This window comes from Clarias gariepinus, chromosome 6, assembly GCF_024256425.1.
Source record: "Clarias gariepinus isolate MV-2021 ecotype Netherlands chromosome 6, CGAR_prim_01v2, whole genome shotgun sequence".
In the NCBI taxonomy this organism is placed as follows: domain Eukaryota; kingdom Metazoa; phylum Chordata; class Actinopteri; order Siluriformes; family Clariidae; genus Clarias; species Clarias gariepinus.
In genome coordinates, this window is record NC_071105.1 from 36,753,141 (window position 1) to 36,779,186 (window position 26,046).

Sequence of the window (26,046 nt, forward strand, 5' to 3'; positions counted from 1 at the left end):
TTTTATTGTGTGTAGGCGAAAAGGTTCTATTCCTCCCCGTCGGGGAATCGAACCCCGGTCTTCCGCGTGACAGGCGGAGATACTGTCCACTATACTAACGAGGAGACAATTATTGGTTGCAACAACATTTTTAAATTTTTTTTTTTAATCTTTTGAATCCAATTGTTTCAGCACAGTTGAAAGACCACGCCTGTGGAGTGTTTTTTATTGTGTGTAGGCGAAAAGGTTGTGTAGGCGAAAAGACAATGTAGTCGTTAACACAACATTTTTTTTTTAATCTTTTGAATCCAATTGTTTCAGCACAGTTAAAAGACCACGCTTGTGGAGTGTTTTTTATTGTGTGTAGGCGAAAAGGTTCTATTCCTCCCCGTCGGGGAATCGAATGCCGGTCTTCCGCGTGACAGGCGGAGATACTGTCCACTATACTAACGAGGAGACAATTATTGGTTGCAACAACATTTAAAAAATTTTTTTTTTAATCTTTTGAATCCAATTGTTTCAGCACAGTTGAAAGACCACGCCTGTGGAGTGTTTTTTATTGTGTGTAGGCGAAAAGGTTGTGTAGGCGAAAAGACAATGTAGTCGTTAACACAACATTTTTTTTTTAATCTTTTGAATCCAATTGTTTCAGCACAGTTAAAAGACCACGCTTGTGGAGTGTTTTTTATTGTGTGTAGGCGAAAAGGTTGTGTAGGCGAAAACACAATGTAGTCGTTAACACAACATTTTTTTTTTAAATCTTTTGAATCCAATTGTTTCAGCACAGTTAAAAGACCACGCTTGTGGAGTGTTTTTTATTGTGTGTAGGCGAAAAGGTTCTATTACTCCCCGTCGGGGAATCGAACCCCGGTCTTCCGCGTGACAGGCGGAGATACTGTCCACTATACTAACGAGGAGACAATTATTGGTTGCAACAACATTTAAAAAAATTTTTTTTTAATCTTTTGAATCCAATTGTTTCAGCACAGTTGAAAGACCACGCCTGTGGAGTGTTTTTTATTGTGTGTAGGCGAAAAGGTTGTGTAGGCGAAAAGACAATGTAGTCGTTAACACAACATTTTTTTTTTAATCTTTTGAATCCAATTGTTTCAGCACAGTTAAAAGACCACGCTTGTGGAGTGTTTTTTATTGTGTGTAGGCGAAAAGGTTGTGTAGGCGAAAAGACAATGTAGTCGTTAACACAACATTTTTTTTTTTAATCTTTTGAATCCAATTGTTTCAGCACAGTTGAAAGACCACGCTTGTGGGGTGTTTTTTATTGTGTGTAGGCGAAAAGGTTCTATTCCTCCCCGTCGGGGAATCGAACCCCGGTCTTCCGCGTGACAGGCGGAGATACTGTCCACTATACTAACGAGGAGACAATTATTGGTTGCAACAACATTTTTTTTTTTTTTTTAATCTTTTGAATCCAATTGTTTCAGCACAGTTAAAAGACCACGCTTGTGGGGTTTTTTTATTGTGTGTAGGCGAAAAGGTTCTATTCCTCCCCGTCGGGGAATCGAACCCCGGTCTTCCGCGTGACAGGCGGAGATACTGTCCACTATACTAACGAGGAGACAATTATTGGTTGCAACAACATTTAAAAATTTTTTTTTTTAATCTTTTGAATCCAATTGTTTCAGCACAGTTGAAAGACCACGCCTGTGGAGTGTTTTTTATTGTGTGTAGGCGAAAAGGTTGTGTAGGCGAAAAGACAATGTAGTCGTTAACACAACATTTTTTTTTTAATCTTTTGAATCCAATTGTTTCAGCACAGTTAAAAGACCACGCTTGTGGAGTGTTTTTTATTGTGTGTAGGCGAAAAGGTTGTGTAGGCGAAAAGACAATGTAGTCGTTAACACAACATTTTTTTTTTTAATCTTTTGAATCCAATTGTTTCAGCACAGTTGAAAGACCACGCTTGTGGGGTGTTTTTTATTGTGTGTAGGCGAAAAGGTTCTATTCCTCCCCGTCGGGGAATCGAACCCCGGTCTTCCGCGTGACAGGCGGAGATACTGTCCACTATACTAACGAGGAGACAATTATTGGTTGCAACAACATTTTTTTTTTTTTTTTTAAATCTTTTGAATCCAATTGTTTCAGCACAGTTAAAAGACCACGCTTGTGGGGTTTTTTTATTGTGTGTAGGCGAAAAGGTTCTATTCCTCCCCGTCGGGGAATCGAACCCCGGTCTTCCGCGTGACAGGCGGAGATACTGTCCACTATACTAACGAGGAGACAATTATTGGTTGCAACAACATTTTTTTTTTTTTTTAAATCTTTTGAATCCAATTGTTTCAGCACAGTTAAAAGACCACGCTTGTGGAGTGTTTTTTATTGTGTGTAGGCGAAAAGGTTCTATTCCTCCCCGTCGGGGAATCGAACCACGGTCTTCCGCGTGACAGGCGGAGATACTGTCCACTATACTAACGAGGAGACAATTATTGGCTGCAACAACATTTTTTTTTTTTTTAATCTTTTGAATCCAATTGTTTCAGCACAGTTGAAAGACCACGCCTGTGGAGTGTTTTTTATTGTGTGTAGGCGAAAAGGTTGTGTAGGCGAAAACACAATGTAGTCGTTAACACAACATTTTTTTTTTTAATCTTTTGAATCCAATTGTTTCAGCACAGTTGAAAGACCACGCTTGTGGGGTGTTTTTTATTGTGTGTAGGCGAAAAGGTTCTATTCCTCCCCGTCGGGGAATCGAACCCCGGTCTTCCGCGTGACAGGCGGAGATACTGTCCACTATACTAACGAGGAGACATTTATTGGTTGCAACAACATTTTTTTTTTTTTTTTAAATCTTTTGAATCCAATTGTTTCAGCACAGTTAAAAGACCACGCTTGTGGTTTTTTTTTATTGTGTGTAGGCGAAAAGGTTCTATTCCTCCCCGTCGGGGAATCGAACCCCGGTCTTCCGCGTGACAGGCGGAGATACTGTCCACTATACTAACGAGGAGACAATTATTGGTTGCAACAACATTTTTAAATTTTTTTTTTTAATCTTTTGAATCCAATTGTTTCAGCACAGTTGAAAGACCACGCCTGTGGAGTGTTTTTTATTGTGTGTAGGCGAAAAGGTTGTGTAGGCGAAAAGACAATGTAGTCGTTAACACAACATTTTTTTTTTAATCTTTTGAATCCAATTGTTTCAGCACAGTTAAAAGACCACGCTTGTGGAGTGTTTTTTATTGTGTGTAGGCGAAAAGGTTGTGTAGGCGAAAACACAATGTAGTCGTTAACACAACATTTTTTTTTTTAATCTTTTGAATCCAATTGTTTCAGCACAGTTAAAAGACCACGCTTGTGGAGTGTTTTTTATTGTGTGTAGGCGAAAAGGTTCTATTCCTCCCCGTCGGGGAATCGAACCCCGGTCTTCCGCGTGACAGGCGGAGATACTGTCCACTATACTAACGAGGAGACAATTATTGGTTGCAACAACATTTAAAAAAATTTTTTTTTAATCTTTTGAATCCAATTGTTTCAGCACAGTTGAAAGACCACGCCTGTGGAGTGTTTTTTATTGTGTGTAGGCGAAAAGGTTGTGTAGGCGAAAAGACAATGTAGTCGTTAACACAACATTTTTTTTTTAATCTTTTGAATCCAATTGTTTCAGCACAGTTAAAAGACCACGCTTGTGGAGTGTTTTTTATTGTGTGTAGGCGAAAAGGTTGTGTAGGCGAAAAGACAATGTAGTCGTTAACACAACATTTTTTTTTTTAATCTTTTGAATCCAATTGTTTCAGCACAGTTGAAAGACCACGCTTGTGGGGTGTTTTTTATTGTGTGTAGGCGAAAAGGTTCTATTCCTCCCCGTCGGGGAATCGAACCCCGGTCTTCCGCGTGACAGGCGGAGATACTGTCCACTATACTAACGAGGAGACAATTATTGGTTGCAACAACATTTTTTTTTTTTTTTTAAATCTTTTGAATCCAATTGTTTCAGCACAGTTAAAAGACCACGCTTGTGGGGTTTTTTTATTGTGTGTAGGCGAAAAGGTTCTATTCCTCCCCGTCGGGGAATCGAACCCCGGTCTTCCGCGTGACAGGCGGAGATACTGTCCACTATACTAACGAGGAGACAATTATTGGTTGCAACAACATTTAAAAATTTTTTTTTTTAATCTTTTGAATCCAATTGTTTCAGCACAGTTGAAAGACCACGCCTGTGGAGTGTTTTTTATTGTGTGTAGGCGAAAAGGTTGTGTAGGCGAAAAGACAATGTAGTCGTTAACACAACATTTTTTTTTTAATCTTTTGAATCCAATTGTTTCAGCACAGTTAAAAGACCACGCTTGTGGAGTGTTTTTTATTGTGTGTAGGCGAAAAGGTTGTGTAGGCGAAAAGACAATGTAGTCGTTAACACAACATTTTTTTTTTTAATCTTTTGAATCCAATTGTTTCAGCACAGTTGAAAGACCACGCTTGTGGGGTGTTTTTTATTGTGTGTAGGCGAAAAGGTTCTATTCCTCCCCGTCGGGGAATCGAACCCCGGTCTTCCGCGTGACAGGCGGAGATACTGTCCACTATACTAACGAGGAGACAATTATTGGTTGCAACAACATTTTTTTTTTTTTTTTTAAATCTTTTGAATCCAATTGTTTCAGCACAGTTAAAAGACCACGCTTGTGGGGTTTTTTTATTGTGTGTAGGCGAAAAGGTTCTATTCCTCCCCGTCGGGGAATCGAACCCCGGTCTTCCGCGTGACAGGCGGAGATACTGTCCACTATACTAACGAGGAGACAATTATTGGTTGCAACAACATTTTTTTTTTTTTTTAAATCTTTTGAATCCAATTGTTTCAGCACAGTTAAAAGACCACGCTTGTGGAGTGTTTTTTATTGTGTGTAGGCGAAAAGGTTCTATTCCTCCCCGTCGGGGAATCGAACCACGGTCTTCCGCGTGACAGGCGGAGATACTGTCCACTATACTAACGAGGAGACAATTATTGGCTGCAACAACATTTTTTTTTTTTTTAATCTTTTGAATCCAATTGTTTCAGCACAGTTGAAAGACCACGCCTGTGGAGTGTTTTTTATTGTGTGTAGGCGAAAAGGTTGTGTAGGCGAAAACACAATGTAGTCGTTAACACAACATTTTTTTTTTTAATCTTTTGAATCCAATTGTTTCAGCACAGTTGAAAGACCACGCTTGTGGGGTGTTTTTTATTGTGTGTAGGCGAAAAGGTTCTATTCCTCCCCGTCGGGGAATCGAACCCCGGTCTTCCGCGTGACAGGCGGAGATACTGTCCACTATACTAACGAGGAGACATTTATTGGTTGCAACAACATTTTTTTTTTTTTTTTAAATCTTTTGAATCCAATTGTTTCAGCACAGTTAAAAGACCACGCTTGTGGTTTTTTTTTATTGTGTGTAGGCGAAAAGGTTCTATTCCTCCCCGTCGGGGAATCGAACCCCGGTCTTCCGCGTGACAGGCGGAGATACTGTCCACTATACTAACGAGGAGACAATTATTGGTTGCAACAACATTTTTAAATTTTTTTTTTTAATCTTTTGAATCCAATTGTTTCAGCACAGTTGAAAGACCACGCCTGTGGAGTGTTTTTTATTGTGTGTAGGCGAAAAGGTTGTGTAGGCGAAAAGACAATGTAGTCGTTAACACAACATTTTTTTTTTAATCTTTTGAATCCAATTGTTTCAGCACAGTTAAAAGACCACGCTTGTGGAGTGTTTTTTATTGTGTGTAGGCGAAAAGGTTGTGTAGGCGAAAACACAATGTAGTCGTTAACACAACATTTTTTTTTTTAATCTTTTGAATCCAATTGTTTCAGCACAGTTAAAAGACCACGCTTGTGGAGTGTTTTTTATTGTGTGTAGGCGAAAAGGTTCTATTCCTCCCCGTCGGGGAATCGAACCCCGGTCTTCCGCGTGACAGGCGGAGATACTGTCCACTATACTAACGAGGAGACAATTATTGGTTGCAACAACATTTTTTTTTTTTTTTAAATCTTTTGAATCCAATTGTTTCAGCACAGTTGAAAGACCACGCCTGTGGAGTGTTTTTTATTGTGTGTAGGCGAAAAGGTTGTGTAGGCGAAAAGACAATGTAGTCGTTAACACAACATTTTTTTTTAATCTTTTGAATCCAATTGTTTCAGCACAGTTAAAAGACCACGCTTGTGGAGTGTTTTTTATTGTGTGTAGGCGAAAAGGTTCTATTCCTCCCCGTCGGGGAATGGAACCCCGGTCTTCCGCGTGACAGGCGGAGATACTGTCCACTATACTAACGAGGAGACAATTATTGGTTGCAACAACATTTAAAAAATTTTTTTTTTAATCTTTTGAATCCAATTGTTTCAGCACAGTTGAAAGACCACGCCTGTGGAGTGTTTTTTATTGTGTGTAGGCGAAAAGGTTGTGTAGGCGAAAAGACAATGTAGTCGTTAACACAACATTTTTTTTTTAATCTTTTGAATCCAATTGTTTCAGCACAGTTAAAAGACCACGCTTGTGGAGTGTTTTTTATTGTGTGTAGGCGAAAAGGTTGTGTAGGCGAAAAGACAATGTAGTCGTTAACACAACATTTTTTTTTTTAATCTTTTGAATCCAATTGTTTCAGCACAGTTGAAAGACCACGCTTGTGGGGTGTTTTTTATTGTGTGTAGGCGAAAAGGTTCTATTCCTCCCCGTCGGGGAATCGAACCCCGGTCTTCCGCGTGACAGGCGGAGATACTGTCCACTATACTAACGAGGAGACAATTATTGGTTGCAACAACATTTTTTTTTTTTTTTTTTAATCTTTTGAATCCAATTGTTTCAGCACAGTTAAAAGACCACGCTTGTGGGGTTTTTTTATTGTGTGTAGGCGAAAAGGTTCTATTCCTCCCCGTCGGGGAATCGAACCCCGGTCTTCCGCGTGACAGGCGGAGATACTGTCCACTATACTAACGAGGAGACAATTATTGGTTGCAACAACATTTTTTTTTTTTTTTAAATCTTTTGAATCCAATTGTTTCAGCACAGTTAAAAGACCACGCTTGTGGAGTGTTTTTTATTGTGTGTAGGCGAAAAGGTTCTATTCCTCCCCGTCGGGGAATCGAACCCCGGTCTTCCGCGTGACAGGCGGAGATACTGTCCACTATACTAACGAGGAGACAATTATTGGCTGCAACAACATTTTTTTTTTTTTTTATCTTTTGAATCCAATTGTTTCAGCACAGTTGAAAGACCACGCCTGTGGAGTGTTTTTTATTGTGTGTAGGCGAAAAGGTTGTGTAGGCGAAAACACAATGTAGTCGTTAACACAACATTTTTTTTTTTAATCTTTTGAATCCAATTGTTTCAGCACAGTTGAAAGACCACGCTTGTGGGGTGTTTTTTATTGTGTGTAGGCGAAAAGGTTCTATTCCTCCCCGTCGGGGAATCGAACCCCGGTCTTCCGCGTGACAGGCGGAGATACTGTCCACTATACTAACGAGGAGACAATTATTGGTTGCAACAACATTTTTTTTTTTTTTTTTAAATCTTTTGAATCCAATTGTTTCAGCACAGTTAAAAGACCACGCTTGTGGGGTTTTTTTATTGTGTGTAGGCGAAAAGGTTCTATTCCTCCCCGTCGGGGAATCGAACCCCGGTCTTCCGCGTGACAGGCGGAGATACTGTCCACTATACTAACGAGGAGACAATTATTGGTTGCAACAACATTTTTTTTTTTTTTTAAATCTTTTGAATCCAATTGTTTCAGCACAGTTAAAAGACCACGCTTGTGGAGTGTTTTTTATTGTGTGTAGGCGAAAAGGTTCTATTCCTCCCCGTCGGGGAATCGAACCACGGTCTTCCGCGTGACAGGCGGAGATACTGTCCACTATACTAACGAGGAGACAATTATTGGCTGCAACAACATTTTTTTTTTTTTTAATCTTTTGAATCCAATTGTTTCAGCACAGTTGAAAGACCACGCCTGTGGAGTGTTTTTTATTGTGTGTAGGCGAAAAGGTTGTGTAGGCGAAAACACAATGTAGTCGTTAACACAACATTTTTTTTTTTAATCTTTTGAATCCAATTGTTTCAGCACAGTTGAAAGACCACGCTTGTGGGGTGTTTTTTATTGTGTGTAGGCGAAAAGGTTCTATTCCTCCCCGTCGGGGAATCGAACCCCGGTCTTCCGCGTGACAGGCGGAGATACTGTCCACTATACTAACGAGGAGACAATTATTGGTTGCAACAACATTTTTTTTTTTTTTTAAATCTTTTGAATCCAATTGTTTCAGCACAGTTAAAAGACCACGCTTGTGGAGTGTTTTTTATTGTGTGTAGGCGAAAAGGTTCTATTCCTCCCCGTCGGGGAATCGAACCACGGTCTTCCGCGTGACAGGCGGAGATACTGTCCACTATACTAACGAGGAGACAATTATTGGCTGCAACAACATTTTTTTTTTTTTTAATCTTTTGAATCCAATTGTTTCAGCACAGTTGAAAGACCACGCCTGTGGAGTGTTTTTTATTGTGTGTAGGCGAAAAGGTTGTGTAGGCGAAAACACAATGTAGTCGTTAACACAACATTTTTTTTTTTAATCTTTTGAATCCAATTGTTTCAGCACAGTTGAAAGACCACGCTTGTGGGGTGTTTTTTATTGTGTGTAGGCGAAAAGGTTCTATTCCTCCCGGTCGGGGAATCGAACCCCGGTCTTCCGCGTGACAGGCGGAGATACTGTCCACTATACTAACGAGGAGACATTTATTGGTTGCAACAACATTTTTTTTTTTTTTTTAAATCTTTTGAATCCAATTGTTTCAGCACAGTTAAAAGACCACGCTTGTGGTTTTTTTTTATTGTGTGTAGGCGAAAAGGTTCTATTCCTCCCCGTCGGGGAATCGAACCCCGGTCTTCCGCGTGACAGGCGGAGATACTGTCCACTATACTAACGAGGAGACAATTATTGGTTGCAACAACATTTTTAAATTTTTTTTTTTAATCTTTTGAATCCAATTGTTTCAGCACAGTTGAAAGACCACGCCTGTGGAGTGTTTTTTATTGTGTGTAGGCGAAAAGGTTGTGTAGGCGAAAAGACAATGTAGTCGTTAACACAACATTTTTTTTTTAATCTTTTGAATCCAATTGTTTCAGCACAGTTAAAAGACCACGCTTGTGGAGTGTTTTTTATTGTGTGTAGGCGAAAAGGTTGTGTAGGCGAAAACACAATGTAGTCGTTAACACAACATTTTTTTTTTTAATCTTTTGAATCCAATTGTTTCAGCACAGTTAAAAGACCACGCTTGTGGAGTGTTTTTTATTGTGTGTAGGCGAAAAGGTTCTATTCCTCCCCGTCGGGGAATCGAACCCCGGTCTTCCGCGTGACAGGCGGAGATACTGTCCACTATACTAACGAGGAGACAATTATTGGTTGCAACAACATTTTTTTTTTTTTTTAAATCTTTTGAATCCAATTGTTTCAGCACAGTTGAAAGACCACGCCTGTGGAGTGTTTTTTATTGTGTGTAGGCGAAAAGGTTGTGTAGGCGAAAAGACAATGTAGTCGTTAACACAACATTTTTTTTTAATCTTTTGAATCCAATTGTTTCAGCACAGTTAAAAGACCACGCTTGTGGAGTGTTTTTTATTGTGTGTAGGCGAAAAGGTTCTATTCCTCCCCGTCGGGGAATGGAACCCCGGTCTTCCGCGTGACAGGCGGAGATACTGTCCACTATACTAACGAGGAGACAATTATTGGTTGCAACAACATTTAAAAAATTTTTTTTTTAATCTTTTGAATCCAATTGTTTCAGCACAGTTGAAAGACCACGCCTGTGGAGTGTTTTTTATTGTGTGTAGGCGAAAAGGTTGTGTAGGCGAAAAGACAATGTAGTCGTTAACACAACATTTTTTTTTTAATCTTTTGAATCCAATTGTTTCAGCACAGTTAAAAGACCACGCTTGTGGAGTGTTTTTTATTGTGTGTAGGCGAAAAGGTTGTGTAGGCGAAAAGACAATGTAGTCGTTAACACAACATTTTTTTTTTTAATCTTTTGAATCCAATTGTTTCAGCACAGTTGAAAGACCACGCTTGTGGGGTGTTTTTTATTGTGTGTAGGCGAAAAGGTTCTATTCCTCCCCGTCGGGGAATCGAACCCCGGTCTTCCGCGTGACAGGCGGAGATACTGTACACTATACTAACGAGGAGACAATTATTGGTTGCAACAACATTTTTTTTTTTTTTTTTTAATCTTTTGAATCCAATTGTTTCAGCACAGTTAAAAGACCACGCTTGTGGGGTTTTTTTATTGTGTGTAGGCGAAAAGGTTCTATTCCTCCCCGTCGGGGAATCGAACCCCGGTCTTCCGCGTGACAGGCGGAGATACTGTCCACTATACTAACGAGGAGACAATTATTGGTTGCAACAACATTTTTTTTTTTTTTTAAATCTTTTGAATCCAATTGTTTCAGCACAGTTAAAAGACCTCGCTTGTGGAGTGTTTTTTATTGTGTGTAGGCGAAAAGGTTCTATTCCTCCCCGTCGGGGAATCGAACCCCGGTCTTCCGCGTGACAGGCGGAGATACTGTCCACTATACTAACGAGGAGACAATTATTGGCTGCAACAACATTTTTTTTTTTTTTTATCTTTTGAATCCAATTGTTTCAGCACAGTTGAAAGACCACGCCTGTGGAGTGTTTTTTATTGTGTGTAGGCGAAAAGGTTGTGTAGGCGAAAACACAATGTAGTCGTTAACACAACATTTTTTTTTTTAATCTTTTGAATCCAATTGTTTCAGCACAGTTGAAAGACCACGCTTGTGGGGTGTTTTTTATTGTGTGTAGGCGAAAAGGTTCTATTCCTCCCCGTCGGGGAATCGAACCCCGGTCTTCCGCGTGACAGGCGGAGATACTGTCCACTATACTAACGAGGAGACAATTATTGGTTGCAACAACATTTTTTTTTTTTTTTTTAAATCTTTTGAATCCAATTGTTTCAGCACAGTTAAAAGACCACGCTTGTGGGGTTTTTTTATTGTGTGTAGGCGAAAAGGTTCTATTCCTCCCCGTCGGGGAATCGAACCCCGGTCTTCCGCGTGACAGGCGGAGATACTGTCCACTATACTAACGAGGAGACAATTATTGGTTGCAACAACATTTTTTTTTTTTTTTAAATCTTTTGAATCCAATTGTTTCAGCACAGTTAAAAGACCACGCTTGTGGAGTGTTTTTTATTGTGTGTAGGCGAAAAGGTTCTATTCCTCCCCGTCGGGGAATCGAACCACGGTCTTCCGCGTGACAGGCGGAGATACTGTCCACTATACTAACGAGGAGACAATTATTGGCTGCAACAACATTTTTTTTTTTTTTAATCTTTTGAATCCAATTGTTTCAGCACAGTTGAAAGACCACGCCTGTGGAGTGTTTTTTATTGTGTGTAGGCGAAAAGGTTGTGTAGGCGAAAACACAATGTAGTCGTTAACACAACATTTTTTTTTTTAATCTTTTGAATCCAATTGTTTCAGCACAGTTGAAAGACCACGCTTGTGGGGTGTTTTTTATTGTGTGTAGGCGAAAAGGTTCTATTCCTCCCCGTCGGGGAATCGAACCCCGGTCTTCCGCGTGACAGGCGGAGATACTGTCCACTATACTAACGAGGAGACAGTTATTGGTTGCAACAACATTTTTTTTTTTTTTTTAAATCTTTTGAATCCAATTGTTTCAGCACAGTTAAAAGACCACGCTTGTGGTTTTTTTTTATTGTGTGTAGGCGAAAAGGTTCTATTCCTCCCCGTCGGGGAATCGAACCCCGGTCTTCCGCGTGACAGGCGGAGATACTGTCCACTATACTAACGAGGAGACAATTATTGGTTGCAACAACATTTTTAAATTTTTTTTTTTAATCTTTTGAATCCAATTGTTTCAGCACAGTTGAAAGACCACGCCTGTGGAGTGTTTTTTATTGTGTGTAGGCGAAAAGGTTGTGTAGGCGAAAAGACAATGTAGTCGTTAACACAACATTTTTTTTTTAATCTTTTGAATCCAATTGTTTCAGCACAGTTAAAAGACCACGCTTGTGGAGTGTTTTTTATTGTGTGTAGGCGAAAAGGTTGTGTAGGCGAAAACACAATGTAGTCGTTAACACAACATTTTTTTTTTTAATCTTTTGAATCCAATTGTTTCAGCACAGTTAAAAGACCACGCTTGTGGAGTGTTTTTTATTGTGTGTAGGCGAAAAGGTTCTATTCCTCCCCGTCGGGGAATCGAACCCCGGTCTTCCGCGTGACAGGCGGAGATACTGTCCACTATACTAACGAGGAGACAATTATTGGTTGCAACAACATTTTTTTTTTTTTTTAATCTTTTGAATCCAATTGTTTCAGCACAGTTGAAAGACCACGCTTGTGGAGTGTTTTTTATTGTGTGTAGGCGAAAAGGTTGTGTAGGCGAAAAGACAATGTAGTCGTTAACACAACATTTTTTTTTTAATCTTTTGAATCCAATTGTTTCAGCACAGTTAAAAGACCACGCTTGTGGAGTGTTTTTTATTGTGTGTAGGCGAAAAGGTTCTATTCCTCCCCGTCGGGGAATGGAACCCCGGTCTTCCGCGTGACAGGCGGAGATACTGTCCACTATACTAACGAGGAGACAATTATTGGTTGCAACAACATTTAAAAAATTTTTTTTTTAATCTTTTGAATCCAATTGTTTCAGCACAGTTGAAAGACCACGCCTGTGGAGTGTTTTTTATTGTGTGTAGGCGAAAAGGTTGTGTAGGCGAAAAGACAATGTAGTCGTTAACACAACATTTTTTTTTTAATCTTTTGAATCCAATTGTTTCAGCACAGTTAAAAGACCACGCTTGTGGAGTGTTTTTTATTGTGTGTAGGCGAAAAGGTTGTGTAGGCGAAAAGACAATGTAGTCGTTAACACAACATTTTTTTTTTTAATCTTTTGAATCCAATTGTTTCAGCACAGTTGAAAGACCACGCTTGTGGGGTGTTTTTTATTGTGTGTAGGCGAAAAGGTTCTATTCCTCCCCGTCGGGGAATCGAACCCCGGTCTTCCGCGTGACAGGCGGAGATACTGTCCACTATACTAACGAGGAGACAATTATTGGTTGCAACAACATTTTTTTTATTTTTTTTTTTATCTTTTGAATCCAATTGTTTCAGCACAGTTGAAAGACCACGCTTGTGGGGTTTTTTTATTGTGTGTAGGCGAAAAGGTTCTATTCCTCCCCGTCGGGGAATCGAACCCCGGTCTTCCGCGTGACAGGCGGAGATACAGTCCACTATACTAACGAGGAGACAATTATTGGTTGCAACAACATTTTTTTTTTTTTTTAAATCTTTTGAATCCAATTGTTTCAGCACAGTTAAAAGACCACGCTTGTGGAGTGTTTTTTATTGTGTGTAGGCGAAAAGGTTCTATTCCTCCCCGTCGGGGAATCGAACCCCGGTCTTCCGCGTGACAGGCGGAGATACTGTCCACTATACTAACGAGGAGACAATTATTGGCTGCAACAACATTTTTTTTTTTTTTTATCTTTTGAATCCAATTGTTTCAGCACAGTTGAAAGACCACGCCTGTGGAGTGTTTTTTATTGTGTGTAGGCGAAAAGGTTGTGTAGGCGAAAACACAATGTAGTCGTTAACACAACATTTTTTTTTTTAATCTTTTGAATCCAATTGTTTCAGCACAGTTGAAAGACCACGCTTGTGGGGTGTTTTTTATTGTGTGTAGGCGAAAAGGTTCTATTCCTCCCCGTCAGGGAATCAAACCCCGGTCTTCCGCGTGACAGGCGGAGATACTGTCCACTATACTAACGAGGAGACAATTATTGGTTGCAACAACATTTTTTTTTTTTTTAATCTTTTGAATCCAATTGTTTCAGCACAGTTGAAAGACCACGCCTGTAGAGTGTTTTTTATTGTGTGTAGGCGAAAAGGTTGTGTAGGCGAAAAGCCAATGTAGTCGTTAACACAACATTTTTTTTTTAATCTTTTGAATCCAATTGTTTCAGCACAGTTAAAAGAACACGCTTGTGGGGTTTTTTTATTGTGTGTAGGCGAAAAGGTTCTATTCCTCCCCGTCGGGGAATCGAACCCCGGTCTTCCGCGTGACAGGCGGAGATACTGTCCACTATACTAACGAGGAGACAATTATTGGCTGCAACAACATTTTTTTTTTTTTTTATCTTTTGAATCCAATTGTTTCAGCACAGTTGAAAGACCACGCCTGTGGAGTGTTTTTTATTGTGTGTAGGCGAAAAGGTTGTGTAGGCGAAAACACAATGTAGTCGTTAACACAACATTTTTTTTTTTAATCTTTTGAATCCAATTGTTTCAGCACAGTTGAAAGACCACGCTTGTGGGGTGTTTTTTATTGTGTGTAGGCGAAAAGGTTCTATTCCTCCCCGTCAGGGAATCAAACCCCGGTCTTCCGCGTGACAGGTGGAGATACTGTCCACTATACTAACGAGGAGACAATTATTGGTTGCAACAACATTTTTTTTTTTTTTAATCTTTTGAATCCAATTGTTTCAGCACAGTTGAAAGACCACGCCTGTAGAGTGTTTTTTATTGTGTGTAGGCGAAAAGGTTGTGTAGGCGAAAAGCCAATGTAGTCGTTAACACAACATTTTTTTTTTAATCTTTTGAATCCAATTGTTTCAGCACAGTTAAAAGACCACGCTTGTGGGGTTTTTTTATTGTGTGTAGGCGAAAAGGTTCTATTCCTCCCCGTCGGGGAATCGAACCCCGGTCTTCCGCGTGACAGGCGGAGATACTGTCCACTATACTAACGAGGAGACAATTGTTGGTTGCAACAACATTTTTTTTTTTTTAATCTTTTGAATCCAATTGTTTCAGCACAGTTGAAAGACCACGCCTGTGGAGTGTTTTTTATTGTGTGTAGGCGAAAAGGTTGTGTAGGCGAAAACACAATGTAGTCGTTAACACAACATTTTTTTTTTTAATCTTTTGAATCCAATTGTTTCAGCACAGTTGAAAGACCACGCTTGTGGGGTGTTTTTTATTGTGTGTAGGCGAAAAGGTTCTATTCCTCCCCGTCAGGGAATCAAACCCCGGTCTTCCGCGTGACAGGTGGAGATACTGTCCACTATACTAACGAGGAGACAATTATTGGTTGCAACAACATTTTTTTTTTTTTTAATCTTTTGAATCCAATTGTTTCAGCACAGTTGAAAGACCACGCATGTAGAGTGTTTTTTATTGTGTGTAGGCGAAAAGGTTGTGTAGGCGAAAAGCCAATGTAGTCGTTAACACAACATTTTTTTTTTAATCTTTTGAATCCAATTGTTTCAGCACAGTTAAAAGACCACGCTTGTGGGGTTTTTTTATTGTGTGTAGGCGAAAAGGTTCTATTCCTCCCCGTCGGGGAATCGAACCCCGGTCTTCCGCGTGACAGGCGGAGATACTGTCCACTATACTAACGAGGAGACAATTGTTGGTTGCAACAACATTTTTTTTTTTTTAATCTTTTGAATCCAATTGTTTCAGCACAGTTGAAAGACCACGCCTGTAGAGTGTTTTTTATTGTGTGTAGGCGAAAAGGTTGTGTAGGCGAAAAGCCAATGTAGTCGTTAACACAACATTTTTTTTTTAATCTTTTGAATCCAATTGTTTCAGCACAGTTAAAAGACCACGCTTGTGGGTTTTTTTTTATTGTGTGTAGGCGAAAAGGTTCTATTCCTCCCCGTCGGGGAATCGAACCCCGGTCTTCCGCGTGACAGGCGGAGATACTGTCCACTATACTAACGAGGAGACATTTATTGGTTGCAACAACATTTTTAAAAATTTTTTTTTAATCTTTTGAATCCAATTGTTTCAGCACAGTTGAAAGACCACGCCTGTGGAGTGTTTTTTATTGTGTGTAGGCGAAAAGGTTGTGTAGGCGAAAAGACAATGTAGTCGTTAACACAACATTTTTTTTTTAATCTTTTGAATCCAATTGTTTCAGCACAGTTGAAAGACCACGCTTGTGGAGTGTTTTTTATTGTGTGTAGGCGAAAAGGTTGTGTAGGCGAAAAGACAATGTAGTCGTTAACACAACATTTTTTATTTTAATCTTTTGAATCCAATTGTTTCAGCACAGTTGAAAGACCACGCTTGTGGGGTGTTTTTTATTGTGTGTAGGCGAAAAGGTTCTATTCCTCCCCGTCGGGGAATCGAACCCCGGTCTTCCGCGTGACAGGCGGAGATACTGTCCACTATACTAACGAGGAGACAATTATTGGTTGCAACAACATTTTTTTTTTTTTTTTTAAATCTTTTGAATCCAATTGTTTCAGCACAGTTAAAAGACCACGCTTGTGGGGTTTTTTTATTGTGTGTAGGCGAAAAGGTTCTATTCCTCCCCGTCGGGGAATCGAACCCCGGTCTTCCGCGTGACAGGCGGAGATACTGTCCACTATACTAACGAGGAGACATTTATTGGTTGCAACAACTTTTTTTTTTTTTTAAATCTTTTGAATCCAATTGTTTCAGCACAGTTAAAAGACCACGCTTGTGTTTTTTTTTTATTGTGTGTAGGCGAAAAGGTTCTATTCCTCCCCGTCGGGGAATCGAACCCCGGTCTTCCGCGTGACAGGCGGAGATACTGTCCACTATACTAACGAGGAGACAATTCTTGGCTGCAACAACATTTTTTTTTTTTTTAATCTTTTGAATCCAATTGTTTCAGCACAGTTGAAAGACCACGCCTGTGGAGTGTTTTTTATTGTGTGTAGGCGAAAAGGTTGTGTAGGCGAAAAGACAATGTAGTCGTTAACACAACATTTTTTATTTTAATCTTTTGAATCCAATTGTTTCAGCACAGTTGAAAGACCACGCTTGTGGGGTGTTTTTTATTGTGTGTAGGCGAAAAGGTTCTATTCCTCCCCGTCGGGGAATCGAACCCCGGTCTTCCGCGTGACAGGCGGAGATACTGTCCACTATACTAACGAGGAGACAATTATTGGTTGCAACAACATTTTTTTTTTTTTTTTAATCTTTTGAATCCAATTGTTTCAGCACAGTTAAAAGACCACGCTTGTGGGGTTTTTTTTATTGTGTGTAGGCGAAAAGGTTCTATTCCTCCCCGTCGGGGAATCGAACCCCGGTCTTCCGCGTGACAGGCGGAGATACTGTCCACTATACTAACGAGGAGACATTTATTGGTTGCAACAACTTTTTTTTTTTTTTAAATCTTTTGAATCCAATTGTTTCAGCAAAGTTAAAAGACGACGCTTGTGGTTTTTTTTTATTGTGTGTAGGCGAAAAGGTTCTATTCCTCCCCGTCGGGGAATCGAACCCAGGTCTTCCGCGTGACAGGCGGAGATACTGTCCACTATACTAACGAGGAGACAATTATTGGTTACAACAACATTTTTTTTTTTTTTTATCTTTTGAATCCAATTGTTTTAGCACAGTTAAAAGACCACGCCTGTGGAGTGTTTTTTATTGTGTGTAGGCGAAAAGGTTGTGTAGGCGAAAAGACAATGTAGTCGGTAACACAACATTTTTTTTTTAATCTTTTGAATCCAATTGTTTCAGCACAGTTGAAAGACCACGCTTGTGGGGTGTTTTTTATTGTGTGTAGGCGAAAAGGTTGTGTAGGCGAAAAGCCAATGTAGTCGTTAACACAACATTTTTTTTTTAATCTTTTGAATCCAATTGTTTCAGCACAGTTAAAAGACCACGCTTGTGGGTTTTTTTTTATTGTGTGTAGGCGAAAAGGTTCTATTCCTCCCCGTCGGGGAATCGAACCCCGGTCTTCCGCGTGACAGGCGGAGATACTGTCCACTATACTAACGAGGAGACATTTATTGGTTGCAACAACATTTTTAAAAATTTTTTTTTAATCTTTTGAATCCAATTGTTTCAGCACAGTTGAAAGACCACGCCTGTGGAGTGTTTTTTATTGTGTGTAGGCGAAAAGGTTGTGTAGGCGAAAAGACAATGTAGTCGTTAACACAACATTTTTTTTTTAATCTTTTGAATCCAATTGTTTCAGCACAGTTGAAAGACCACGCTTGTGGAGTGTTTTTTATTGTGTGTAGGCGAAAAGGTTGTGTAGGCGAAAAGACAATGTAGTCGTTAACACAACATTTTTTATTTTAATCTTTTGAATCCAATTGTTTCAGCACAGTTGAAAGACCACGCTTGTGGGGTGTTTTTTATTGTGTGTAGGCGAAAAGGTTCTATTCCTCCCCGTCGGGGAATCGAACCCCGGTCTTCCGCGTGACAGGCGGAGATACTGTCCACTATACTAACGAGGAGACAATTATTGGTTGCAACAACATTTTTTTTTTTTTTTTTAAATCTTTTGAATCCAATTGTTTCAGCACAGTTAAAAGACCACGCTTGTGGGGTTTTTTTATTGTGTGTAGGCGAAAAGGTTCTATTCCTCCCCGTCGGGGAATCGAACCCCGGTCTTCCGCGTGACAGGCGGAGATACTGTCCACTATACTAACGAGGAGACATTTATTGGTTGCAACAACTTTTTTTTTTTTTTAAATCTTTTGAATCCAATTGTTTCAGCACAGTTAAAAGACCACGCTTGTGTTTTTTTTTTATTGTGTGTAGGCGAAAAGGTTCTATTCCTCCCCGTCGGGGAATCGAACCCCGGTCTTCCGCGTGACAGGCGGAGATACTGTCCACTATACTAACGAGGAGACAATTCTTGGCTGCAACAACATTTTTTTTTTTTTTAATCTTTTGAATCCAATTGTTTCAGCACAGTTGAAAGACCACGCCTGTGGAGTGTTTTTTATTGTGTGTAGGCGAAAAGGTTGTGTAGGCGAAAAGACAATGTAGTCGTTAACACAACATTTTTTATTTTAATCTTTTGAATCCAATTGTTTCAGCACAGTTGAAAGACCACGCTTGTGGGGTGTTTTTTATTGTGTGTAGGCGAAAAGGTTCTATTCCTCCCCGTCGGGGAATCGAACCCCGGTCTTCCGCGTGACAGGCGGAGATACTGTCCACTATACTGACGAGGAGACAATTATTGGTTGCAACAACATTTTTTTTTTTTTTTAAATCTTTTGAATCCAATTGTTTCAGCACAGTTAAAAGACCACGCTTGTGGGGTTTTTTTTATTGTGTGTAGGCGAAAAGGTTCTATTCCTGCCCGTCGGGGAATCGAACCCCGGTCTTCCGCGTGACAGGCGGAGATACTGTCCACTATACTAACGAGGAGACATTTATTGGTTGCAACAACTTTTTTTTTTTTTTAAATCTTTTGAATCCAATTGTTTCAGCAAAGTTAAAAGACGACGCTTGTGGTTTTTTTTTATTGTGTGTAGGCGAAAAGGTTCTATTCCTCCCCGTCGGGGAATCGAACCCAGGTCTTCCGCGTGACAGGCGGAGATACTGTCCACTATACTAACGAGGAGACAATTATTGGTTACAACAACATTTTTTTTTTTTTTTATCTTTTGAATCCAATTGTTTTAGCACAGTTAAAAGACCACGCCTGTGGAGTGTTTTTTATTGTGTGTAGGCAAAAAGGTTGTGTAGGCGAAAAGACAATGTAGTCGGTAACACAACATTTTTTTTTAAATCTTTTGAATCCAATTGTTTCAGCACAGTTGAAAGACCACGCTTGTGGGGTGTTTTCTATTGTGTGTAGGCGAAAAGGTTGTGTAGGCGAAAAGACAATGTAGTCGTTAACACAACATTTTTTTTTTTAATCTTTTGAATCCAATTGTTTCAGCCCAGTTGAAAGACCACGCTTGTGGGGTGTTTTTTATTGTGTGTAGGCGAAAAGGTTCTATTCCTCCCCGTCAGGGAATCAAACCCCGGTCTTCCGCGTGACAGGCGGAGATACTGTCCACTATACTAACGAGGAGACAATTATTGGTTGCAACAACATTTTTTTTTTTTTTAATCTTTTGAATCCAATTGTTTCAGCACAGTTGAAAGACCACGCCTGTAGAGTGTTTTTTATTGTGTGTAGGCGAAAAGGTTGTGTAGGCGAAAAGCCAATGTAGTCGTTAACACAACATTTTTTTTTTAATCTTTTGAATCCAATTGTTTCAGCACAGTTAAAAGAACACGCTTGTGGGGTTTTTTTATTGTGTGTAGGCGAAAAGGTTCTATTCCTCCCCGTCGGGGAATCGAACCCCGGTCTTCCGCGTGACAGGCGGAGATACTGTCCACTATACTAACGAGGAGACAATTATTGGCTGCAACAACATTTTTTTTTTTTTTTATCTTTTGAATCCAATTGTTTCAGCACAGTTAAAAGACCACGCTTGTGGGGTTTTTTTATTGTGTGTAGGCGAAAAGGTTCTATTCCTCCCCGTCGGGGAATCGAACCCCGGTCTTCCGCGTGACAGGCGGAGATACTGTCCACTATACTAACGAGGAGACAATTATTGGTTGCAACAACATTTTTTTTTTTTTTTAAATCTTTTGAATCCAATTGTTTCAGCACAGTTAAAAGACCACGCTTGTGGAGTGTTTTTTATTGTGTGTAGGCGAAAAGGTTCTATTCCTCCCCGTCGGGGAATCGAACCCCGGTCTTCCGCGTGACAGGCGGAGATACTGTCCACTATACTAACGAGGAGACAATTATTGGCTGCAACAACATTTTTTTTTTTTTTTATCTTTTGAATCCAATTGTTTCAGCACAGTTGAAAGACCACGCCTGTGGAGTGTTTTTTATTGTGTGTAGGCGAAAAGGTTGTGTAGGCGAAAACACAATGTAGTCGTTAACACAACATTTTTTTTTTTAATCTTTTGAATCCAATTGTTTCAGCACAGTTGAAAGACCACGCTTGTGGGGTGTTTTTTATTGTGTGTAGGCGAAAAGGTTCTATTCCTCCCCGTCAGGGAATCAAACCCCGGTCTTCCGCGTGACAGGCGGAGATACTGTCCACTATACTAACGAGGAGACAATTATTGGTTGCAACAACATTTTTTTTTTTTTTAATCTTTTGAATCCAATTGTTTCAGCACAGTTGAAAGACCACGCCTGTAGAGTGTTTTTTATTGTGTGTAGGCGAAAAGGTTGTGTAGGCGAAAAGCCAATGTAGTCGTTAACACAACATTTTTTTTTTAATCTTTTGAATCCAATTGTTTCAGCACAGTTAAAAGACCACGCTTGTGGGGTTTTTTTATTGTGTGTAGGCGAAAAGGTTCTATTCCTCCCCGTCGGGGAATCGAACCCCGGTCTTCCGCGTGACAGGCGGAGATACTGTCCACTATACTAACGAGGAGACAATTTTTGGTTGCAACAACATTTTTTTTTTTTTAATCTTTTGAATCCAATTGTTTCAGCACAGTTGAAAGACCACGCCTGTGGAGTGTTTTTTATTGTGTGTAGGCGAAAAGGTTGTGTAGGCGAAAACACAATGTAGTCGTTAACACAACATTTTTTTTTTAAATCTTTTGAATCCAATTGTTTCAGCACAGTTGAAAGACCACGCTTGTGGGGTGTTTTTTATTGTGTGTAGGCGAAAAGGTTCTATTCCTCCCCGTCAGGGAATCAAACCCCGGTCTTCCGCGTGACAGGTGGAGATACTGTCCACTATACTAACGAGGAGACAATTATTGGTTGCAACAACATTTTTTTTTTTTTTAATCTTTTGAATCCAATTGTTTCAGCACAGTTGAAAGACCACGCATGTAGAGTGTTTTTTATTGTGTGTAGGCGAAAAGGTTGTGTAGGCGAAAAGCCAATGTAGTCGTTAACACAACATTTTTTTTTTAATCTTTTGAATCCAATTGTTTCAGCACAGTTAAAAGACCACGCTTGTGGGGTTTTTTTATTGTGTGTAGGCGAAAAGGTTCTATTCCTCCCCGTCGGGGAATCGAACCCCGGTCTTCCGCGTGACAGGCGGAGATACTGTCCACTATACTAACGAGGAGACAATTGTTGGTTGCAACAACATTTTTTTTTTTTTAATCTTTTGAATCCAATTGTTTCAGCACAGTTGAAAGACCACGCCTGTAGAGTGTTTTTTATTGTGTGTAGGCGAAAAGGTTGTGTAGGCGAAAAGCCAATGTAGTCGTTAACACAACATTTTTTTTTTAATCTTTTGAATCCAATTGTTTCAGCACAGTTAAAAGACCACGCTTGTGGGTTTTTTTTTATTGTGTGTAGGCGAAAAGGTTCTATTCCTCCCCGTCGGGGAATCGAACCCCGGTCTTCCGCGTGACAGGCGGAGATACTGTCCACTATACTAACGAGGAGACAATTATTGGTTGCAACAACATTTTTAAAAATTTTTTTTTAATCTTTTGAATCCAATTGTTTCAGCACAGTTGAAAGACCACGCCTGTGGAGTGTTTTTTATTGTGTGTAGGCGAAAAGGTTGTGTAGGCGAAAAGACAATGTAGTCGTTAACACAACATTTTTTTTTTAATCTTTTGAATCCAATTGTTTCAGCACAGTTGAAAGACCACGCTTGTGGAGTGTTTTTTATTGTGTGTAGGCGAAAAGGTTGTGTAGGCGAAAAGACAATGTAGTCGTTAACACAACATTTTTTTTTTTAATCTTTTGAATCCAATTGTTTCAGCACAGTTGAAAGACCACGCTTGTGGGGTGTTTTTTATTGTGTGTAGGCGAAAAGGTTCTATTCCTCCCCGTCGGGGAATCGAACCCCGGTCTTCCGCGTGACAGGCGGAGATACTGTCCACTATACTAACGAGGAGACAATTATTGGTTGCAACAACATTTTTTTTTTTTTTTAATCTTTTGAATCCAATTGTTTCAGCACAGTTAAAAGACCACGCTTGTGTTTTTTTTTTATTGTGTGTAGGCGAAAAGGTTCTATTCCTCCCCGTCGGGGAATCGAACCCCGGTCTTCCGCGTGACAGGCGGAGATACTGTCCACTATACTAACGAGGAGACAATTATTGGCTGCAACAACATTTTTTTTTTTTTTAATCTTTTGAATCCAATTGTTTCAGCACAGTTGAAAGACCACGCCTGTGGAGTGTTTTTTATTGTGTGTAGGCGAAAAGGTTGTGTAGGCGAAAAGACAATGTAGTCGTTAACACAACATTTTTTATTTTAATCTTTTGAATCCAATTGTTTCAGCACAGTTGAAAGACCACGCTTGTGGGGTGTTTTTTATTGTGTGTAGGCGAAAAGGTTCTATTCCTCCCCGTCGGGGAATCGAACCCCGGTCTTCCGCGTGACAGGCGGAGATACTGTCCACTATACTGACGAGGAGACAATTATTGGTTGCAACAACATTTTTTTTTTTTTTTAAATCTTTTGAATCCAATTGTTTCAGCACAGTTAAAAGACCACGCTTGTGGGGTTTTTTTTATTGTGTGTAGGCGAAAAGGTTCTATTCCTCCCCGTCGGGGAATCGAACCCCGGTCTTCCGCGTGACAGGCGGAGATACTGTCCACTATACTAACGAGGAGACATTTATTGGTTGCAACAACTTTTTTTTTTTTTTAAATCTTTTGAATCCAATTGTTTCAGCAAAGTTAAAAGACGACGCTTGTGGTTTTTTTTTATTGTGTGTAGGCGAAAAGGTTCTATTCCTCCCCGTCAGGGAATCGAACCCCGGTCTTCCGCGTGACAGGCGGAGATACTGTCCACTATACTAACGAGGAGACAATTATTGGTTGCAACAACATTTTTTTTTTTTTTTATCTTTTGAATCCAATTGTTTCAGCACAGTTGAAAGACCACGCCTGTGGAGTGTTTTTTATTGTGTGTAGGCGAAAAGGTTGTGTAGGCGAAAAGACAATGTAGTCGTTAACACAACATTTTTTATTTTAATCTTTTGAATCCAATTGTTTCAGCACAGTTGAAAGACCACGCTTGTGGGGTGTTTTTTATTGTGTGTAGGCGAAAAGGTTGTGTAGGCGAAAAGACAATGTAGTCGTTAACACAACATTTTTTTTTTTAATCTTTTGAATCCAATTGTTTCAGCACAGTTGAAAGACCACGCTTGTGGGGTGTTTTTTATTGTGTGTAGGCGAAAAGGTTCTATTCCTCCCCGTCAGGGAATCAAACCCCGGTCTTCCGCGTGACAGGCGGAGATACTGTCCACTATACTAACGAGGAGACAATTATTGGTTGCAACAACATTTTTTTTTTTTTTAATCTTTTGAATCCAATTGTTTCAGCACAGTTGAAAGACCACGCCTGTAGAGTGTTTTTTATTGTGTGTAGGCGAAAAGGTTGTGTAGGCGAAAAGCCAATGTAGTCGTTAACACAACATTTTTTTTTTAATCTTTTGAATCCAATTGTTTCAGCACAGTTAAAAGAACACGCTTGTGGGGTGTTTTTTATTGTGTGTAGGCGAAAAGGTTCTATTCCTCCCCGTCGGGAAATCGAACCCCGGTCTTCCGCGTGACAGGCAGAGATACTGTCCACTATACTAACGAGGAGACAATTATTGGCTGCAACAACATTTTTTTTTTTTTTAATCTTTTGAATCCAATTGTTTCAGCACAGTTGAAAGACCACGCCTGTAGAGTGTTTTTTATTGTGTGTAGGCGAAAAGGTTGTGTAGGCGAAAAGCCAATGTAGTCGTTAACACAACATTTTTTTTTTAATCTTTTGAATCCAATTGTTTCAGCACAGTTAAAAGACCACGCTTGTGGGGTTTTTTTATTGTGTGTAGGCGAAAAGGTTCTATTCCTCCCCGTCAGGGAATCGAACCCCGGTCTTCCGCGTGACAGGCGGAGATACTGTCCACTATACTAACGAGGAAACAATTGTTGGTCGCAACAACATTTTTTTTTTTTTAATCTTTTGAATCCAATTGTTTCAGCACAGTTGAAAGACCACGCCTGTGGAGTGTTTTTTATTGTGTGTAGGCGAAAAGGTTGTGTAGGCGAAAAGACAATGTAGTCGTTAACACAACATTTTTTTTTTTTATCTTTTGAATCCAATTGTTTCAGCACAGTTGAAAGACCACGCTTGTGGGGTGTTTTTTATTGTGTGTAGGCGAAAAGGTTCTATTCCTCCCCGTCAGGGAATCGAACCCCGGTCTTCCGCGTGACAGGTGGAGATACTGTCCACTATACTAACGAGGAGACAATTATTGGTTGCAACAACATTTTTTTTTTTTTTAATCTTTTGAATCCAATTGTTTCAGCACAGTTGAAAGACCACGCATGTAGAGTGTTTTTTATTGTGTGTAGGCGAAAAGGTTGTGTAGGCGAAAAGCCAATGTAGTCGTTAACACAACATTTTTTTTTTAATCTTTTGAATCCAATTGTTTCAGCACAGTTAAAAGACCACGCTTGTGGGGTTTTTTTATTGTGTGTAGGCGAAAAGGTTCTATTCCTCCCCGTCGGGGAATCGAACCCCGGTCTTCCGCGTGACAGGCGGAGATACTGTCCACTATACTAACGAGGAAACAATTGTTGGTCGCAACAACATTTTTTTTTTTTTAATCTTTTGAATCCAATTGTTTCAGCACAGTTGAAAGACCACGCCTGTGGAGTGTTTTTTATTGTGTGTAGGCGAAAAGGTTGTGTAGGCGAAAACACAATGTAGTCGTTAACACAACATTTTTTTTTTTAATCTTTTGAATCCAATTGTTTCAGCACAGTTGAAAGACCACGCTTGTGGGGTGTTTTTTATTGTGTGTAGGCGAAAAGGTTCTATTCCTCCCCGTCAGGGAATCAAACCCCGGTCTTCCGCATGACAGGTGGAGATACTGTCCACTATACTAACGAGGAGACAATTATTGGTTGCAACAACATTTTTTTTTTTTTTAATCTTTTGAATCCAATTGTTTCAGCACAGTTGAAAGACCACGCATGTAGAGTGTTTTTTATTGTGTGTAGGCGAAAAGGTTGTGTAGGCGAAAAGCCAATGTAGTCGTTAACACAACATTTTTTTTTTAATCTTTTGAATCCAATTGTTTCAGCACAGTTAAAAGACCACGCTTGTGGGGTTTTTTTATTGTGTGTAGGCGAAAAGGTTCTATTCCTCCCCGTCGGGGAATCGAACCCCGGTCTTCCGCGTGACAGGCGGAGATACTGTCCACTATACTAACGAGGAGACATTTATTGGTTGCAACAACTTTTTTTTTTTTTTAAATCTTTTGAATCCAATTGTTTCAGCACAGTTAAAAGACCACGCTTGTGTTTTTTTTTTATTGTGTGTAGGCGAAAAGGTTCTATTCCTCCCCGTCGGG

At 39.9% G+C, this 26,046-nt stretch overlaps 32 non-coding genes across 32 annotated transcripts; all 32 read right to left on the reverse strand.

Moving 5' to 3' along the window:
- Nucleotides 1-10,450: 10,450 nt before the first annotated feature.
- trnad-guc (transfer RNA aspartic acid (anticodon GUC)) lies at nucleotides 10,451-10,522 on the reverse strand. The gene has a single exon. It is a non-coding gene; the product is annotated as a tRNA-Asp (tRNA).
- Nucleotides 10,523-10,777: 255 nt separating this feature from the next.
- Nucleotides 10,778-10,849, reverse strand: trnad-guc (transfer RNA aspartic acid (anticodon GUC)). The gene has a single exon. It is a non-coding gene; the product is annotated as a tRNA-Asp (tRNA).
- A 128-nt stretch (nucleotides 10,850-10,977) lies between these two features.
- trnad-guc (transfer RNA aspartic acid (anticodon GUC)) lies at nucleotides 10,978-11,049 on the reverse strand. The gene has a single exon. It is a non-coding gene; the product is annotated as a tRNA-Asp (tRNA).
- Nucleotides 11,050-11,503: 454 nt separating this feature from the next.
- trnad-guc (transfer RNA aspartic acid (anticodon GUC)) lies at nucleotides 11,504-11,575 on the reverse strand. The gene has a single exon. It is a non-coding gene; the product is annotated as a tRNA-Asp (tRNA).
- A 127-nt stretch (nucleotides 11,576-11,702) lies between these two features.
- trnad-guc (transfer RNA aspartic acid (anticodon GUC)) lies at nucleotides 11,703-11,774 on the reverse strand. Its single transcript has one exon. It is a non-coding gene; the product is annotated as a tRNA-Asp (tRNA).
- Nucleotides 11,775-12,163: 389 nt separating this feature from the next.
- On the reverse strand, nucleotides 12,164-12,235 carry trnad-guc (transfer RNA aspartic acid (anticodon GUC)). Its single transcript has one exon. It is a non-coding gene; the product is annotated as a tRNA-Asp (tRNA).
- Nucleotides 12,236-12,951: 716 nt separating this feature from the next.
- Nucleotides 12,952-13,023, reverse strand: trnad-guc (transfer RNA aspartic acid (anticodon GUC)). Its single transcript has one exon. It is a non-coding gene; the product is annotated as a tRNA-Asp (tRNA).
- Nucleotides 13,024-13,351: 328 nt separating this feature from the next.
- Nucleotides 13,352-13,423, reverse strand: trnad-guc (transfer RNA aspartic acid (anticodon GUC)). The gene has a single exon. It is a non-coding gene; the product is annotated as a tRNA-Asp (tRNA).
- Nucleotides 13,424-14,003: 580 nt separating this feature from the next.
- trnad-guc (transfer RNA aspartic acid (anticodon GUC)) lies at nucleotides 14,004-14,075 on the reverse strand. Its single transcript has one exon. It is a non-coding gene; the product is annotated as a tRNA-Asp (tRNA).
- A 580-nt stretch (nucleotides 14,076-14,655) lies between these two features.
- trnad-guc (transfer RNA aspartic acid (anticodon GUC)) lies at nucleotides 14,656-14,727 on the reverse strand. Its single transcript has one exon. It is a non-coding gene; the product is annotated as a tRNA-Asp (tRNA).
- Nucleotides 14,728-15,306: 579 nt separating this feature from the next.
- trnad-guc (transfer RNA aspartic acid (anticodon GUC)) lies at nucleotides 15,307-15,378 on the reverse strand. The gene has a single exon. It is a non-coding gene; the product is annotated as a tRNA-Asp (tRNA).
- A 253-nt stretch (nucleotides 15,379-15,631) lies between these two features.
- trnad-guc (transfer RNA aspartic acid (anticodon GUC)) lies at nucleotides 15,632-15,703 on the reverse strand. The gene has a single exon. It is a non-coding gene; the product is annotated as a tRNA-Asp (tRNA).
- A 389-nt stretch (nucleotides 15,704-16,092) lies between these two features.
- trnad-guc (transfer RNA aspartic acid (anticodon GUC)) lies at nucleotides 16,093-16,164 on the reverse strand. Its single transcript has one exon. It is a non-coding gene; the product is annotated as a tRNA-Asp (tRNA).
- A 128-nt stretch (nucleotides 16,165-16,292) lies between these two features.
- trnad-guc (transfer RNA aspartic acid (anticodon GUC)) lies at nucleotides 16,293-16,364 on the reverse strand. Its single transcript has one exon. It is a non-coding gene; the product is annotated as a tRNA-Asp (tRNA).
- A 124-nt stretch (nucleotides 16,365-16,488) lies between these two features.
- trnad-guc (transfer RNA aspartic acid (anticodon GUC)) lies at nucleotides 16,489-16,560 on the reverse strand. The gene has a single exon. It is a non-coding gene; the product is annotated as a tRNA-Asp (tRNA).
- A 255-nt stretch (nucleotides 16,561-16,815) lies between these two features.
- On the reverse strand, nucleotides 16,816-16,887 carry trnad-guc (transfer RNA aspartic acid (anticodon GUC)). Its single transcript has one exon. It is a non-coding gene; the product is annotated as a tRNA-Asp (tRNA).
- Nucleotides 16,888-17,014: 127 nt separating this feature from the next.
- Nucleotides 17,015-17,086, reverse strand: trnad-guc (transfer RNA aspartic acid (anticodon GUC)). Its single transcript has one exon. It is a non-coding gene; the product is annotated as a tRNA-Asp (tRNA).
- Nucleotides 17,087-17,665: 579 nt separating this feature from the next.
- On the reverse strand, nucleotides 17,666-17,737 carry trnad-guc (transfer RNA aspartic acid (anticodon GUC)). The gene has a single exon. It is a non-coding gene; the product is annotated as a tRNA-Asp (tRNA).
- Nucleotides 17,738-18,126: 389 nt separating this feature from the next.
- Nucleotides 18,127-18,198, reverse strand: trnad-guc (transfer RNA aspartic acid (anticodon GUC)). Its single transcript has one exon. It is a non-coding gene; the product is annotated as a tRNA-Asp (tRNA).
- A 128-nt stretch (nucleotides 18,199-18,326) lies between these two features.
- trnad-guc (transfer RNA aspartic acid (anticodon GUC)) lies at nucleotides 18,327-18,398 on the reverse strand. The gene has a single exon. It is a non-coding gene; the product is annotated as a tRNA-Asp (tRNA).
- A 124-nt stretch (nucleotides 18,399-18,522) lies between these two features.
- trnad-guc (transfer RNA aspartic acid (anticodon GUC)) lies at nucleotides 18,523-18,594 on the reverse strand. Its single transcript has one exon. It is a non-coding gene; the product is annotated as a tRNA-Asp (tRNA).
- Nucleotides 18,595-20,025: 1,431 nt separating this feature from the next.
- trnad-guc (transfer RNA aspartic acid (anticodon GUC)) lies at nucleotides 20,026-20,097 on the reverse strand. Its single transcript has one exon. It is a non-coding gene; the product is annotated as a tRNA-Asp (tRNA).
- A 124-nt stretch (nucleotides 20,098-20,221) lies between these two features.
- trnad-guc (transfer RNA aspartic acid (anticodon GUC)) lies at nucleotides 20,222-20,293 on the reverse strand. The gene has a single exon. It is a non-coding gene; the product is annotated as a tRNA-Asp (tRNA).
- A 127-nt stretch (nucleotides 20,294-20,420) lies between these two features.
- On the reverse strand, nucleotides 20,421-20,492 carry trnad-guc (transfer RNA aspartic acid (anticodon GUC)). The gene has a single exon. It is a non-coding gene; the product is annotated as a tRNA-Asp (tRNA).
- A 580-nt stretch (nucleotides 20,493-21,072) lies between these two features.
- On the reverse strand, nucleotides 21,073-21,144 carry trnad-guc (transfer RNA aspartic acid (anticodon GUC)). The gene has a single exon. It is a non-coding gene; the product is annotated as a tRNA-Asp (tRNA).
- A 579-nt stretch (nucleotides 21,145-21,723) lies between these two features.
- trnad-guc (transfer RNA aspartic acid (anticodon GUC)) lies at nucleotides 21,724-21,795 on the reverse strand. Its single transcript has one exon. It is a non-coding gene; the product is annotated as a tRNA-Asp (tRNA).
- A 253-nt stretch (nucleotides 21,796-22,048) lies between these two features.
- Nucleotides 22,049-22,120, reverse strand: trnad-guc (transfer RNA aspartic acid (anticodon GUC)). The gene has a single exon. It is a non-coding gene; the product is annotated as a tRNA-Asp (tRNA).
- Nucleotides 22,121-22,509: 389 nt separating this feature from the next.
- Nucleotides 22,510-22,581, reverse strand: trnad-guc (transfer RNA aspartic acid (anticodon GUC)). The gene has a single exon. It is a non-coding gene; the product is annotated as a tRNA-Asp (tRNA).
- A 125-nt stretch (nucleotides 22,582-22,706) lies between these two features.
- Nucleotides 22,707-22,778, reverse strand: trnad-guc (transfer RNA aspartic acid (anticodon GUC)). Its single transcript has one exon. It is a non-coding gene; the product is annotated as a tRNA-Asp (tRNA).
- Nucleotides 22,779-23,232: 454 nt separating this feature from the next.
- Nucleotides 23,233-23,304, reverse strand: trnad-guc (transfer RNA aspartic acid (anticodon GUC)). Its single transcript has one exon. It is a non-coding gene; the product is annotated as a tRNA-Asp (tRNA).
- Nucleotides 23,305-25,187: 1,883 nt separating this feature from the next.
- On the reverse strand, nucleotides 25,188-25,259 carry trnad-guc (transfer RNA aspartic acid (anticodon GUC)). The gene has a single exon. It is a non-coding gene; the product is annotated as a tRNA-Asp (tRNA).
- Nucleotides 25,260-25,838: 579 nt separating this feature from the next.
- trnad-guc (transfer RNA aspartic acid (anticodon GUC)) lies at nucleotides 25,839-25,910 on the reverse strand. The gene has a single exon. It is a non-coding gene; the product is annotated as a tRNA-Asp (tRNA).
- Nucleotides 25,911-26,046: the final 136 nt, after the last annotated feature.